We start from the raw sequence: 16,155 nt of genomic DNA, 5'->3' as shown, positions 1-16,155 counted from the left end.
CGCCCCCGGCCGCGTGCGCGATCTGGTCCCCGCCAGTTCCTTGACCAACCGCCTCGGATGCTCCTGAAAAACACTAGACAGAGATCCGAAGCGGGGAGCACGGGCGGGTAGTGGAGCACCCACGGGGACACATCTCGAAGAACCATCGTTACTACAGGTGAGTAACTTCTCTTTCTTCTTCGAGTGGTCCCCGTGGGTGCTCCACAATAGGTGACTACCCAGCAGTAACGCAAGTAAGGAGGTGGGTAATCGGTTTACGTGCAGCTTGCCCCCGAGAGGACTGCTGTTGACAGACGGGTATCCTCTTTGAATACCTGAGGCAGGGCATAATGCTCAGCGAAGGTGTCGTAGGATGACCAGGTCGCCGCTCTACAGATGTCTTTTAACATGATGCCCTTGAAGAAGGCTATTGACGCCGCCACCACCCTGGTGGAGTGAGCCCTGGGCGGGGCCAGCAAAGGAGCATTTTTGAAGCTCGTAGTACTTTTTTATACAGGACACAATGTGCTTAGAGATCCTCTGTGAAAAGAGACCTTCTCCTTTTGACCTGGGAGAGAGAGAGACTAGGAGCCTGTCTGTTTTCCGGAAGGACTTAGTTCTGTCTATGTAGAAGGCCAACGCCCTCCTCACATCCAGGAGATGCAGGCGTGCCTCCTTGCTGAAGCTGTGAGGCTTCGGGTAAAATGAGGGTAAAACTATTGGCTCGTTAAGATTGGACTCCGAAGAGACTTTTGGAACAAAGGCTGGGTGCAGCCTTAAGGTTACTGCCTCCTTTGAGAATACTGTGCAGTGCGGCGTTGCCATCACTGCCGCGAGCTCACTCACCCTGCGAGCTGACGTAGTTGCAAGGAGGAAGGTTGTGTTTTTTTTTTTTTTTTGTAAGGAGACGTATGGGAACTGTGGCTAATGGTTCAAAAGGTAGACCCAATAGCGTGCTGAGCACCAAGTCCAAATTCCACGATGGTGGAAGCGGTTTCCGAGGGGGGTACAGGTTTACCAGCCCCTTCAAGAACCTGGTAACGATAGGATGGGCGGATACCGTGGGCCCTTCCTCTGTATGCCGAAAGGCTGATATAGCGGCGAGGTGGACCTTTAGTGAGGATAGAGAAAACCCGCCTCTCTTGAGGTCCAATAAGTATTCTAGTATTACAGGTATAGGAACGTCAAGGGGAGCTAACTGCCTGGCGGAACACCAGGCTGTGAATCGAGTCCATTTCTGCTTGTAAGTCCTCCTGGTGGAGGTCCTTCGTCTACATTCCAGGACTTGTACTCCCTCCATACACGTGCTCTTTAAAGAGCTGAGCCATGGATTAGCCATGCTTGTAGGTGCAGACCCTGAGCCTGCGTGAGTAAGTCCGGCGCCACCGGTAGAGGGAGCGGTGGGCGGTCCGACATGGGCAAAAGCAAGGGAAGCCAGTGCTGCCGATCCCAAGCGGGACTATGAGTATCATGCGAGCTCTCTCCCTTCTAGCTTTGTGCAAGACCTTGTGGCAAACAGATCGATATGGGGAAACCCCCATGTACAAAAAATGCGCCGTAGCAGATCGGAGCGGATCTGCCATTCGTGCGTGATTGCGAAGCGCCTGCTCAGCTGATCTGCTTTCACGGTGTGAGCACCCGGCAAGTACAAGGCTTTCAACGTTATGTTGTTGGCGGTGCACCAATTCTACAATTGGACTGCTTCCGCACATAGGGCACGGGATCATGCTCCTCCTTGTCGACTGATGTAAAACATAGTGGAGGTATTGTCAGTATAGAATCCCGACTACTTTGCCATGTAGGTAATCTCGAAAATGTTTGCAGGCGTTGAACACTGCTCTGAGCTCCAGCATGGTTATGTGCAGTGTCTGTTCCGCAGGGGACCATAGCCCTTGCGTTACCTTGTTGCCGATGTGCGCTCCCCATTCTATGTGGCAGGGGTCGGTAGTAAGAAAAAATAAAAATTTGTGGTTGGTGAAAAGGCACCCCCACTAGCAGATTCTCGGGGTTTTCCCACCACGCCAGGGATCTGCGCACCTCTGTTGTGGGCAACACCACCCTGTGGACAGTGTGGGATGCCAGTTTGTAAACGCTTGCCAGCCAATGCTGCAGGCTTCACATGTGCAACCTGGCATTCTGTACCACAAACGTCGCTGCCACCATGTGGCCCAGCAGCTGTAAGCACGTTAAGACCGGCACCGTGGGGCTGTATGTGATGACTTGCACCAGCGAACTGATGGCGCGGAAGCGGGCGTCAGGTAGGTACACCTTTGCTGTGAAAGAGTTTATGCGTGCCCCTATGAACTCTATATCTTGTGTGGGTTCGGACTTTGACTTTGCGAGGTTGATGACTAGGCCCAGCGAAGAAAAACATGTCCGCTGTGACGCGTATCATGCGTGAGACCTCTGCCTTTGAGGCCCCTTTTAGAAGGCAGTCGCCCAGATATGGGAAAAATAAACACCCCCTGTCTGTGCAGGTAGGCTGACACCACTGCCAGGGCTTTGGTAAAGACTCTGGGGGCCGAAGAGAGGCCGAACAGAAGAACCCTGTGCTGGAAGCGCTCCTGGCCGACCGTGAAGCGGAGGAAGCGTCTGTGTGCCGGGTGGATTGTTATATGAAAGTAAGCAAGCATCTTGTAAGTCGAGTGCTGCAACGCAGTCTCCATCGTCCAGTGCCGTGAGTATCAAGGCAACTGTGATCATCCGAAAACGTTGCTTGCGCAAGTAATGGTTGAGGCCTCGAAGATCTAAGATGGGCCTCCAGCCTCCTGTTTTCTTCTCTCCTAGGAAGTAGCGTGAATAAAAACCTTCCCCCGGAATTATTCCGGCACTCTTTCCACCTCCCCTATGAACATAAGGTGATTCACCTTCTTCTTGAGACTCGCCTCGTGGTAGCGTCCCTGAGGGGAGGCCTGGTGGGAGGCTTCGTCGGTGGAAGCGACTGGAAGGAGATCGCGTAACCCATGGCTATGATCTCCAGCACCCATTTGTCTGTGGTGATCTTTTGCCATTGGGAGTGGAATGGTCTGAGGCGATGATGGAACATGAGGTGAGAGTGGCATTGAGCAAGGGTATTGATAGTGCAGCCCCCGACATACCCGTCAAACTTGTTGCCTTTGGGCCTGACCCGAGGGCGTACGGTTTTGTTGAGAACGTCGCCTAGGAGTTCTGTACTGTTGCTGCTGTTGATAGTGCCCTTGGCCGTAGCCCCGTTGATATTGAGCACGCTGTGGTTGTAAGCGTAGCGTCTTTGCTGAGGATAAAATTTTTCCCCCCTGTATGGGGGAGTATAAATGCCCAAGGTTCTAAGTGTAGCACTCGAGTCCTTACTGCAGTGAGGGACCAAGTCGGTTGAGTCTGCAAACAGCTTTTATGTATCAAAGGGAAGGTTCACGATCTTCGCCTGTAGGTCCCTCGGGATACCCGATGTCTGGGGCCAGGATTCTCTATGCATGACCACTGCTGTAGCCGTTGAATGTGCCGCCATGTCTGCCACGTCCAGGGCAATCTGGACTCCCGTCCGCGATGCTGCGTAGCCCTCTTGAACAATCGCCTTTAACACCGGTTTTTGTCTTCCGGAAGTGAATCCATGAGGGGAGTAAGCCTGGAGTAATTATCAAAATTATGGTTTGCTAGGTGTGCCCATAATTTGCCGTTCTCAATAGCAGGGTAGAGGAGGAATATACCTTCCTGCCAAACAGCTCTAGCTTCTTAGCATCTTTGTCCGATCCCCCCGATTTGTACTGAGAAGCCTTTGACCTCTGCTGGGACAACTCGACCACCAAAGAATTTGGTTGTGGGTGACTGAAGAGGAACTCTATGCCCTTTGCTGGGACAAAGTACTTCTTTATCCGCTCTCTTGTTCATAGGCGGAACAGAGGTCGGAGTCTGCCATATAGTAATGGCTGACTCCAGAATGGCTTCGTTCAGCGGAATAGCAATTTTGGATGAAGCCGGGGATCTCAGATTTTCCAGGAGTTTGTGATGTTTCTCCTGCACCTCTGCCGTTTGAAATGGCTTGCGTGAAAGCCACACTTTTAGACAGCTCCTGAAACTGTTTAAGGTCATCCGGGGGAGAGACATCCCCGGGGGCTATGGCCTCATCTGGGGAGGATGAGGAGGAACCTCTAGGGTAAACCTCCCTCGAACCCTCGGGCTCCTGCGGTTGATGATACACTTGCTCGCTGGAGGATTGTGAAGGAAAGTCCTGGGGTTCTAAAATTAACTCCCCTTGAGACAACTGTGTTTCCATCCCCGATCGGGAGTGCCCACGGGGGTATTGAGAGGCCGGGGGGGACCTGCCCCTGGATGTAGGCCTGTGGTGTCTGTGTCCGGCATGATAAGGATGCCCATGGCAGCATGGGCAAAGGTCTGGGGATGGAAACCTAGACCACTCACGGAGTGTGTACCCCCGATGTCTGGGAGAGCGAGACCTCCGCGACGACACAGATAGAGGTGAAACTGGCTTGTGATAGTACTCCAGGGGATCCAATCCCAGAAATGGTGAAGGTGGCCCAAGCCATGGTGACATTGGTTGGAGGAACGGAGAAGGAGGTTCCGGATGGGCCGGTGGAGACACAGGCCTTCGGTGCGGCGTGTGTATCACAGGGGGAGGGCTTGGTGCTAACAGCAGCGCAGCCCTGTCCAGAGATGGACTGTGGTGCCGTGCAGGTATCCTCCTCCGGTGCCTGCAGGCTCCGTGCCTGGCACCCCTGCACCGTTGGTGCCGTGGGGGCCGGTGCCGCCTGTGGCGGTGCTGCCGGATCTGGCGCTTGCCTCGCTGACGCTCTAGGCGCCGCGCGTGCTGGCTGTTGTATAACCGGAGGCTTAGCCTCTGCCACGTGCACTGCTGTGCTGCCGCTTGCCTGAGTATGCGGCTGGGGGCTGTGTGCTCCGCTCGTCCTGCTCGCTGCAAACGCCGGCAAGGATCGAGCCAGGGAGAGTTTCCTCTGTTTCTGCACCGAGGGGGTCAGAGAAAACTGCCCTCCTCTTATGCAACCCAGAGGGCCCTTCTGGGTGAGGCTTCTCCGGCAAGTCCGGCTGTAGAGCCTTATCAACAAGAGTATTTTACGCCTCATCGCTCTGTCCTTCCTGGCCCTGGCTGTGAGCTTAGCACAGTGAGAACACTTCTGGGTAGCCTGTGATTCCCCCAGGCATCGGATGCAGTCGCTATGCCCCACAGAGGCCGGCATAGCTTCACGGCATGACTCCCGCTTTGTAAAACCTGAAGAGGCCATTGCGGTGAGTCCTTTACTGTTAATAGGGTACTGAGCACTTAATTTGTGCCTTTCCACCCCAAATAGTGATTACCGGCCTGCGGGGCAGCGGACGGCCTAAATGGCCTTCACATCCGCTCCTCTCTTTTTTTCTTTGCTGATATTCTTTCTTTGCTTTCTCTCTTTTTTTTTTTTTTAATAACCAAAAACAAATGACGCATAGAAAAAAACCACTATTTAATCTGACTCTGGCCTTAGCCTGAGTAGATTCCGTCTGCAGCCGATGGCGGTTGAGAAGGAACTGGCGGGGACCGGATCGCGCACGTGGCCGGGAGTGTGCAGCGGGGCGGCGTGCGCCAGCGCATATGCGATCCAGGAGAAACTGCTGGAAAATTTCCGATCTGCGGCGCCGGGCGAGCCCAACACCTTTTGTGGAGCAGCCATGGGGACCACTCGAAGAAGAAATATTATTTCTTAAAAGAGGCAAAGCTTGATAACATTAAAAAGAACAAAGAAACAATCCCAGCCCCCTTAAACTCAATGATCAAGTTCAAGTTTACAGGCAAAACTCCTACAGTAGGACCAAAAAATTTATCTTAGCAGATTTATATAAATTATTAACCAGCTTCCCAAACAGAAAATGAAACAATCTCGCTGCAGCGGAACAGAGCTAAATATTGACTTTGAGCAGAAAAAAGGCAGTACACAAACAAAATCTCCCTTTCAAGGAAATGCATTGCCAAATTTTTCATCTCTAGTTAACTAATGTTTGTGAATGAAATTTTGGTATTCCTTCTGAAACACACCAAAGCAACCCACCATAGTAGTATGTAACTTCAGAAAGAGGAACTACACAACAATGAGCAAGCAGGTTAAATTGAAATGAAACAGGACAGTCATGAAATACCTGCAAGCTGAATGGCAATTTAAGTATATATGCCAAACAAAAACACAGACTAAGAGGACTAAACAGAAAACAACGAAGTAAAAAAATGATTAGAGCTAAAAAATAATACCCTTTAAAAACTGGAAGTTAAAGCCTATTGAATGAAATGGAAGCATAAAGTAAAGTAAGTTTAAAAGTATAATGAGGGAGGCCAAAAAAGCATCTGAAGTGCAACTAACCCAATATTTTAAAACTATCTGTGAAAGTATTTTTTGTAAGTACCTCAGCTGCAGAAAGGTGGCTAAATAATGTGGCCACTGGACGCTTGAGGTATAAAAGGAGCACGCCGGGAAGATTAGACTATTGCAGAAAAACAGAATTAATTATTGGCCTCAGTCTGCACCACAGAAGCTATAAGAGAGAGAGAGAGACTCTCACACCTGCACCATTTTTAACATGACACATGGGGTGGAACGATCCCAGACTGTGGTGTTGATAGAGGTGCTTGAGGAACAAAAGGCTAACTAAATTAAACAGTGATAACTCACCAATGTCAGATGCTAGTCACCTAGGAGGGCTGACGGAACTCAACTAAAGAACTACTAATGGTGGTACGTAAGCAATCATTTAAATCAGCTTTTTTTTTTTTTTTTTTTTTTAAATCAGGGCTGTGGCTACAGTATGGTGATCTTTCAAATGATGATCATCTGGCAGATGTTTTTCGAAAGAGCACATCCACATACAAAAAGTGGATCAAAAGAGCAAGCTGCTCTTTGAACGCGCGCATCCACCCTGTCTTTGCTCTTTCAAAAGAATGGGCCAGGGATTGAAAAATGAGGACCGTGCTCTCAAACAAAGGTGTCATCCCCCCCAGAGTCTACACCCACTTTTCTGAAAGACTATTTTTGGACAAAGGCGCTCTTCCTCATTTGGGAGCCAGAGAGGGCCTTCAGAAGAAACACCACGGTCTTTCGAAAGGCGAGAGAGAGAGAGAGAGAGAGAGCGAGCGTGCATTTGTGTGCATGCACTCCACTTGGTCTTTCAGATGATGGCCTTATTTTCCAAAAAGGACTTGCTGGTGTAGACACGACCCAGATGAGGAGTAAATGTGACACCAATTTTAAAATAAGGCTCCACAAGTAATCTTGGTAATTACAGCATGACCTTAGTACCAGCCAGACTGGTTGAAACTGTTGTAAAGAACAGAATTAACTGACACACGAACACGCTTTGGTGCGTGCGGCACATGGCTGTTGTAAAAGGAGGTCATGCCCCAGTAATCTATTACAGTTCTGTGAGGGTCACCAAATGCTCACAGTAGGCTGTTCCAGGTACTATGGCATACGTGGCCTTCCAGAAAGCTTTTTTCATACAGTTCCCAACCAAAAGGCGGTTACGTAAAGTGCTCATCGCATAAGGGCTTTTCTTGGATCCATAATTTCATGAAAGACCAAAAAAAAAGTCTAGGACTAACTGGGGGTGGTGGTGGTAAATCCGCACCCCCCCCACCCCAGCAAGTGGGGGGGGGCTATTGACCCACAGGAAAAAAAACATCAGGGGGGGGTCCACATACAGTGACGGGGGGGGGGGGGGGGGAACACGAAATATGGTGGTGTGGGGCTGCCCCAAGTCAGAAATAAGGGGTTCAGAGTGCAGGCAGGGGCTCAAGGCTAGGGCTGGAGACACAGCATAAGGGCAGGAGGGCTCAGGATACTGACTGGGGCGCCAGTCTGGGCTCAAGGGGTTTGGAATGCAGGAAGAGCCTCAGGGCAGGGGCAGGGAGTTGCCGGGGGGCGGAGGGGGACTGTGGGCGCTGTGGTGGGGCCAGGGATGGGTTGTGGGGTGGTGGTGGGGGGGCTTGTGTTGCAGGCTCCAGGCAGGAGTCTGGCTGTGGGAGAGGGTTCAGGTTCCTGGCCAATGGGAGCTACCAAGCTGACGCTGGGGACAGCATGCAGTGTCTCTGATTGCTCCTAGGCATCAACATCCTCGCTAGTTGGGAGATGCGCTGCCCACTTTTCCAGCCCAGCCCACACCCCTATTTTGCCTGTCACAAATGAGAGCAGGAAAGGGGTTAATCTCCTGCAGTAACCTGAATACCAGGTGCATGATGGGAGTGAAGTAGTTTTGTTTAAACTGAGAACAATTGCAGCTTTTGGGGCTTTCATTTTTCTATGGCCCATCGACAGGAAGACTCGGGGGCGGGGGAGAATGTCTCCCAGGCATTCAGAAATACATACTGACTGTCACAACATCAGCCACAGAGGTGTAAGTAAAAGGGAAATGCACAGTTAGAGGAGATCAGATTATAATTATCTTGAATGTGATTGGCCTGGCTGCTCTGTATTTCTCTTTTGTGTTATTTGACTTTTCCCTTGTACTTTGAATCCCAGAGAAGTATTTTTCTCTGCATACAACCCAGGATTTACTTTTCTCTTGTTTTGTGAATAAATCTCTGTTTTTAAGCAATTGATCTGAGCCTGTGTCATAAGAAGGGTCTGGGCACGCCTTAAACTGAGAAGGTCAGCTACTAAATTATAGTTCTTGTGTCTAAGCTCTCTCCTGAGCGGGGTAAGAGCTTGGGATACCCCACAGGAAGACATCCTGAGTGTGTCTTCCTGGGTTAGGGTGGTCTTTTCCCACTCAGGTGGTGGCAGCTATGTTCCAGGGTCCAGGGGATATGTAACTCTGGGGAAGTTTTAAAGTAAAGCCTGCGTATAGCCAAGATGTTCTTAAGTCTCTGCAGGGTCCCACTTTCTGCACTCAGAGTGGGGAAGGATCCCTGACACTGCCCCTTTCCCATAAGCCCTAACTCACCTCTTCCCCCCACGCACATCCTGTCCCCACTCGTTGCCTTCCCCAACCCGAATTTTCTGAACACTGCAAATCAGTGTTTCACAGTGCTTCGGAAGTGCTGGGAAGGCAGGGGAGGAGCTAGCCAGTGGGGCCACCAGCAGGCAAGAGGCATGGAGGGAAGAGAGGCAGAGGGGGCAGCTTGTCTTTCATGGGTTCTCAGCACTCACTAATTTTACCCCTGTGGGTGTTCCTTCTCCAGACAACCCATTGTGTCTATGCTCATGGCTCCAGGGCAGGATCGGGGGGCGGGGGGGAAAGTTAGGCTTGCGGGGTTCTGGCCTGTGGCACAGAGACTTGTTGCAGGCTACATAACATGAAGCATTGGCCCAGCTAGCTTGCAGGTTTCTCCTGCCCTGTAATAAATAACCAGTTTTCAGAATGGAGAAACTCAAATAGTGGTATACCCAGGGGTCCCTCCTGGGCCCAGTGCTTTTCTGCATATTTATAACTCATCTGGAAAAAGCAGTAGACTGAGGTGGCCAAATGTGCAGACACAAAATTGCCCATCATAGTTAAGCCCAGAGCAGCCTGTAACAAGTCACACAGGGAGTCTCACAAAACTGGCCCACCAAACAACAGAATGACAGATGAAATTCAGTTCTGATAGATATAAAGGAAAGCTACATCTATATTACAAGATAAATTTGAATTTTATAAAATCAGTTTTGCAATGCTATGTTTTGTGACTTCAAATTTGAGTAGTCTCACCTTCCCCCAAATTCCCCACAAAGTCATCTTACTGCTGCCACACTCAGTCACCAAATACTGACTATTGCAGCAGTGCATTGTGGGAACCTATCCCAGTTCCCTCAGCCCTGTAGCATTCTGGGTAGTGTCGCAGGTGCAGCATGGGAAAAAAATGCAAGTGGTTGTAGGTGTGTGATGTCATGTTCCCACATTGCATTGCCCTCATACCTTCCAGTGATTCCTTCAGTGTGGTTCAGGTGGGGAGGGGGGAGGCAGCCTGCCTCATCCCATGGAGTGGGGTTTTGCGGGGATCAGAGGCTGAAGGGACAGTTAAAATGGTCTCTTCACTGTTCAGGCAGGGCAGAGGGAACTCCTGAAAATCTTAGCTGCTGGGGGGAACCTCTCCCAGCAGCAGCAAACCTCCAAAAATCTTTCCTGCCTTTGGAGCCCTCAAAGCACACAAGCCAGAACATGGTGCTGCCTGGCAGCATGGTCTGCACTGAACAGCAGACATGTCCTTTTATTGGTTCGGGGGCTACCCACATGATGGGGTTGGATGTGGGAAAGACCCAGACTGCGTGGTGCCAATGGGAAGAGGGAGGGCGGAGCCCCTGCACAAACGTACACCTCAGAAAAGCAGTTTCTCGGGCTCTCAGACAAGGTAGGCCACCCACAACAGCCTGGCTGTCATGTGGGGTGGTGGAGTAGGGGCTGGCACCAGCACTGAAAAAAAAAATCCAAGTAAGTGCTCAGCTTGCAGAGGTAGAGACAGAACCATGAACTCCATGTTGGGGCTATTTGTAATGGGTAGATGCGCTCACAGCACTGATAGCAAAGAAAAAGGTTCCCAGCCTCCCATATGAGCATGACTCCACAGCTGTGGGCTTCCTGATGCCAAACTCAAATTTGCAGGCTTCCTGTTACCTAATTCCTGTGCACCCGGAGAGCAGTGAAAATAGAAGTGGACAGAGCAGAGGACTCTGGGGCATTGTGGGATACATATGGGACACCTCTGATGGCCAATGAAGTCTATTAAAAGACACGGCATTTCCACACTAGCCTTAATTTGAACTTCTAAATTCGAACTTGATGCTACATCAAGTAGCTTTCCATGGTGTTGTAATACTGACCTTAGCACTGCCTAAAATTGGCCTAATGGTATTTACAGTGAAGACAGTGTCATTGTGAAATTGAGCTTACTACCTTAAATTCGACTTTATCATTTAGTGTAGACATAGCCTTATGCACAGTGGAAAACAATGTCATCTGCACATACAAAATGATGGAATCTACATTAGCTGTTACCACTCAGGAAAAGAGTCACCATGGATAGTTCTTTGAAAATAGTGATCAGTGTGCAACAACAGCGAAAAAAGCTAATTATCACTATTAGGCTCTGTTAGGAAAGGGATAGATAATAACATAGGGTATCACAATGTCACTATACAAATCCATGGTATGCACCTCCCCGACCTATGAATACTGTGTGCAGATCTGGTCACTCCATTTCAAAAAAGACGTACTATAACTGAAAAGATACAGAGAAGAGCAACAAAAATGATGAGGGGTATGGAACAGCTTCCTTAGGAGGAGAGATTTAAAAGACTGTGATGTTTCAGCTTAGAAAAGAGACATGTAAGTGGGGATACAAAAAATGTCTATAAAATTGTGACTGGTCTGGAGAAAGTGAGTAAAGAGGTGTCACTCCTTCACATAAAAAGAGAACCACAGGCCTCCAGCTGAAATTAATAGGCAGCAGGTTTAAAACAAATACTAGTAAGTACTCTGTCACAACACACGGTCAACCTGTGGAACTCATTGCCAGGAAATGTTGTGAAGGCCAAAGCTATGGTGGGCTTCCAAAAAAGAATGAGACAAGTTCATGGACGATAGGTGGCCAGTAGCCCAAGATGGTCACAGAAGCAACTCTGTGTCCCTAAACCTCACATTGCCAGGAGCTGGATCACTCAATGCCTGTTCTGTTCATTCCCCCTGAAGCATATGGGTTTGGCCACTGTTGGAAGACAAGATACTGTGCTTGATGGACCACTGCTCTGACCCACTACATCCATTCCTATGTTCTTATGAAGAGGGCGATCATATCTCCCTGTCCCAAATACAGGACAGGGAGATATGGGGGTAGAGGGTCTGCTCCTCCTGGCTCCACCAAGCCCCGGGGAGCCGGGAAGGAGGTGGCAGCCACTGGCCCTCCCCTGGAGCCCCAGGGAAGCGACATCTGACAGTGTTCCATGGGAGCCCAGGGCAGCAGCAGCCACTGGCCCTGCCCTGGAGCCCTAGGGGAAGCGGCAGGGACATGGCAACCACCCACACTCCCTGTGCTTCCCCAACGCTAAGGGAAGTGACTCCCGCCAGCAGCTGCGCCTGTGCAGCTGCAGGCAGAATAGGTCAGAGGACGGACAGCCCAAATACGGGACAATGAGTCCCTTTTAAGAAACAAGTCGGGAGGCCTTTTTGGTGTCCCAAACACAGGATTGCCCCACCTAATACAGGGTGGACGGTCATCCCACTTATGCAAGACATTACTTTTTTCATTTTCTGCTGCGTTTGTATTTCTTCTGTGGGAGAGTCGGTCTCCAATGCTCATTAGAAGGGAGCTTCTCTGGGGTAAAATTTACAAATTGAAATGAATTTTCAGATATCTCAAAAGTGAAGCTGCTGAAGACATCTTTAAAAATTCAACTATTTTTAAGTATCAGAGGGGTAGCCGTGTTAGTCTGTATCTTCAAAAACAACAAGAAGTCCTGTGGCACCTTATAGACTAACAGACATCTATTTTGGAGCATAAGATTTTAGGGGCAAAGATCCACTTTGTCAGGGGCATCTGTCAAAGCGGGTCTTCGCCCACCAAAGCTTATGTTCCAAAATATCTGTTAGTCTATAAGGTGCCACAGGTCTTCTTGTTGTTTTTGAATATTTTTAAAGAGATATCTGTGGCAGTGCATTGCAATGCATTGGTTGCATTGCAATGCTAAGGAGGACTGTTAAACGAGATCAAAAGAAGCTGCTGTTTTACAGGAACAGCACTGGCATGTTTAGATTACAGCAGTTTTCCTCTGTAACAGATACTGAATAAATGGGGGCAGTTGTATGACTAAAACATGTGCAGTCCCATTCAAATTCTGCAACACAAACACACACTGCAAAAAATTCCTTTATCACTCATCTTAAATGACTAATAATGAAAGAAATTGAATAATGCAGGCTCCTAGCTTGCAACGAAACTGTCAATGAGCCTTTCACAAGGCCTCTGCACAGGTAGATATTATTTGCAGGCTCTACTAAATTTCACCACAAATACTGCTTATCTTTCAGAATTTTCCTCAGCAGGGAGTTTCCCTTTCAGGCTCTCGTAGTCTATCAAGAAGTTACAATATTCCAAGCTGAGCAAAAACTCAATTTATATTGATTTTTGGTTTTAAAAAACCTATCAGCCTCAAATATATCTCAGAGGGAGAGGAAAGCAAAGGAAACTAATACATGGACAAAATGGAAACAAAGGAAGAGACTATGATAGTTGAAGGTATTGCTGCCTTTTGGAAAGCTCTGCATACACACTCATGGGTCAGATGGACAAGTAATGGGATTATCCCAAACTTCTGTCAAGCTCCCCTTATCATCATATATTACTCATATATGGGGTGTGTGTATCTAGGTATCTATATTACAGGTAGCATATGTGTATGTGTATTTTGCATATATAGATATCTACAGAGACACACGCATGATACCAATGGGAAATTACAAGCTTATTTCTTCAGCTACACTAACATGGGCAACATGATACTAGTTCTAGTATGATAGCAGCAGCAGCAATAACCCCAGGCTCAGAGCCCTTTGGTGTCTGAAGCCTCTCTCACTATTTCCTTCCATCTTTCCCTGTCCAATGTGGAGTGGCTTAGTTTCTGTAGACTAGCTCCACACCAGTTTACTATATTATAGTATGATACATGAAATAATTCAAAAAGCATGTGATTAAGTGAACTGCCTGATCAGGAAATATGTGACAGATCCCACCAGAGAAATCACAGACTGACAAAACTCTAAATACAACAAACTATTTGCTAGCAGCTGTTCTGTGGTTACCACCTCTATCGTGTTTCTGTGCTAGACTTTTTTTCAGTGCTCCTCATCACTGATGGTCTTGCATAGTCTATGTGTAGCTGTGCTCTGCTCCTTGGGGATTTTGAATAACACTTGACAATGCACAGAATATTGCTTGTTTTTATATTACATACATGGCTGCATGTAAGGCCATAAAGGCAAACAGGGAAGAGATAAAAGTCTCCTAGTAATAACTAGATGATAGGATATATTTCCAACAGATAAACCTCACAGTTGTTTATTGTAAAGAAAATAGACCCAAAATACTAACATTTGAGCAACTGAGCATCTCATCTCCATAGATAAAGCTTTTTATGCCTTCCTGTGGCTAGCTGGCTTTAGTATGTTTGACAGAGGATGAACGGGAGGAGTTTTGAGGGGAGGAATGTTACGTTTTCCTCCCCTCAAAATCTTAGAACCTGATCTAGATATCACTAAGATTAATAAAACAGGATTCAGCTCCAAGGCTTGCTCATATTTAGCTATCAGATTTTTCTTTTCCAAAAATTTGAAGGTCAGCTAAATTTGTTAATGTGACTAAGCCTAGATAGGCTCTTGTAGAATACACACATCAAGGTGGAAATCAGAACTCCATGTGGTTCTGCTAGTCTACAGTAACAAATTATGGTTCCTCAGTCTGCTGGACAATACAAGTGGATACAGTTCCACTGCATTCAATGGAGTTGTACTGCCTCTCATCAGGGCTGAATTTTGTCTTAGAATTGGAAACTTTCCCACTACAGTACAGAAGCCCACACCCTGTGAAAGAATGGTGAAAAATGTGACACTATGTTATAGGTATTGGATAAATATTTCCATCCATTCAAATATTGTGACAACTAATCTGGCATTGGTTAAACAATGGAAGTGAGAGAAACATACTCCAAGTGTAATGAATTCAATCTGGCTGCCTTGGTCATTGCCCTGCCAAGTTACATCACCATTCTTTCAGCAAGAGCAACAACAACAACAACATTGCTACAGCAGTTTTCAAAGCAGTGTTAATTCATCTGATTTAGGACTGTGTTCCAAGGTTACAAGGTTAGCACTCCAGTTTCACAGACTGGTTTTATAATATGCTCTGCCTCACTGGCAATTTTGTCATCTTGTAGACGTTATGACATGAAAGAACCATTATGATCATTTAATCTAAAGGTCCTTAAACTTCATTGCACCATGACTTCTGACAACAAAATTCTTATACAACCTCTCCCCGCTTTTTATCTGGGGCGGGGGGAGCCAGGCAGCACAGCTGGTTATTATTTTGGTATGGTCTGACCAGCATTGCTGAATGTTCTCTGCTCTCTTTCCCACTCCATAATCTCAACAATGGGCCCTATCCTGTGAGGTGCTGAGCTCCGGGGTACCAATTACTGGAGATGGGTGGAAGGGAATTATCTGCTTGTGAGAGGTCTTCAGCACTTGACAGGATGAGGCCCTGAAATTTGCATCTTTCAACCACTCTTTCTTGTTTTTGATCCGACCACATGCAACAGCCACATCAGCTTACTTTTTACTTTTGAGGATAGTTCCCATAGGCTATACAGGTCTGTTATGCTTTGTGTTTTGGGCACTACGTTAGCACTTTCGTTATTGCAGCACCATAATGGCGCTGACTGAGATCTTGTCTTCACTGGATTTTTTTTTGCATTGGAGAAACTTTATTGAAGCACAGAAGTACCCAGAGGTAACCATTACAAGCTAACAGTTTTCTAAACACAACGGCCCTGGCTACACTAGCCCCCACCTTTCAAAAGGGCTGTGCTAATGAGCCACTTTGGCAGATGCTAATGAGGCACTCCATGAATATGCAGCACCTCATTAGCATAATGCCGATGGCACGTGTTTCGAAAGTGCCACTTTCGAAACGCACACTGCTCGTGTAGACAGGGGCCTTTCGAAAGGACCCCCAGACTTCAAAAGCCCCTTCTTCCCATTTAGTTTTGGGTAGAGGGGACTTTCAATATCTGGGGGGTCCTTTCGAAAGGCCCCTGTCTACACAAGCAGTGTGCGTTTTGAAAGTGGCACTTTTGAAATGCGTGCGGTCGCCATTATAAACATGAGGTGCTGCATATTCATGGCAGTGCCTCATTAGCATATGCCAAAGCGGCTCATTAGCATACTCCTTTTGAAAGGCAGGGGGTAGTGTAGCCACGACCAACTTGCCCTGACTACATTAGGAAGCCAACAATCAGTTTAAAAATCAACTTGTCCATCATGTTTTAAAACATCCTATTTTCCTAGTCTATACATGGCCCATGTCATCTAAACTTACTTTTAGCAGAGTTCCAAAGCAAGGTGGCAAAACCCATAACATTTGAACCACTTCTCTTACTAATTGTCGGACCAATGGACCTTCGCCAACTGATGTTTCATGATGGGAGCTGTCCTAAATCCTTTCCACCAATCTAT

At 47.8% G+C, this 16,155-nt stretch overlaps 1 protein-coding gene across 3 annotated transcripts in view; it reads right to left on the bottom strand.

The window, feature by feature from the left end:
• ABI3BP (ABI family member 3 binding protein) overlaps positions 1–16,155 on the bottom strand; it is a 451,725-nt gene that overhangs the window by 4,834 nt on the left and 430,736 nt on the right. The gene's annotated exons all lie outside the window — the stretch shown is intronic.

Source organism: Carettochelys insculpta, chromosome 1, assembly GCF_033958435.1.
Source record: "Carettochelys insculpta isolate YL-2023 chromosome 1, ASM3395843v1, whole genome shotgun sequence".
Taxonomy (NCBI): domain Eukaryota; kingdom Metazoa; phylum Chordata; order Testudines; family Carettochelyidae; genus Carettochelys; species Carettochelys insculpta.
Note: the sequence above shows the minus strand (reverse complement) of the source record. Positions and strands in the feature narration are given on the sequence as shown.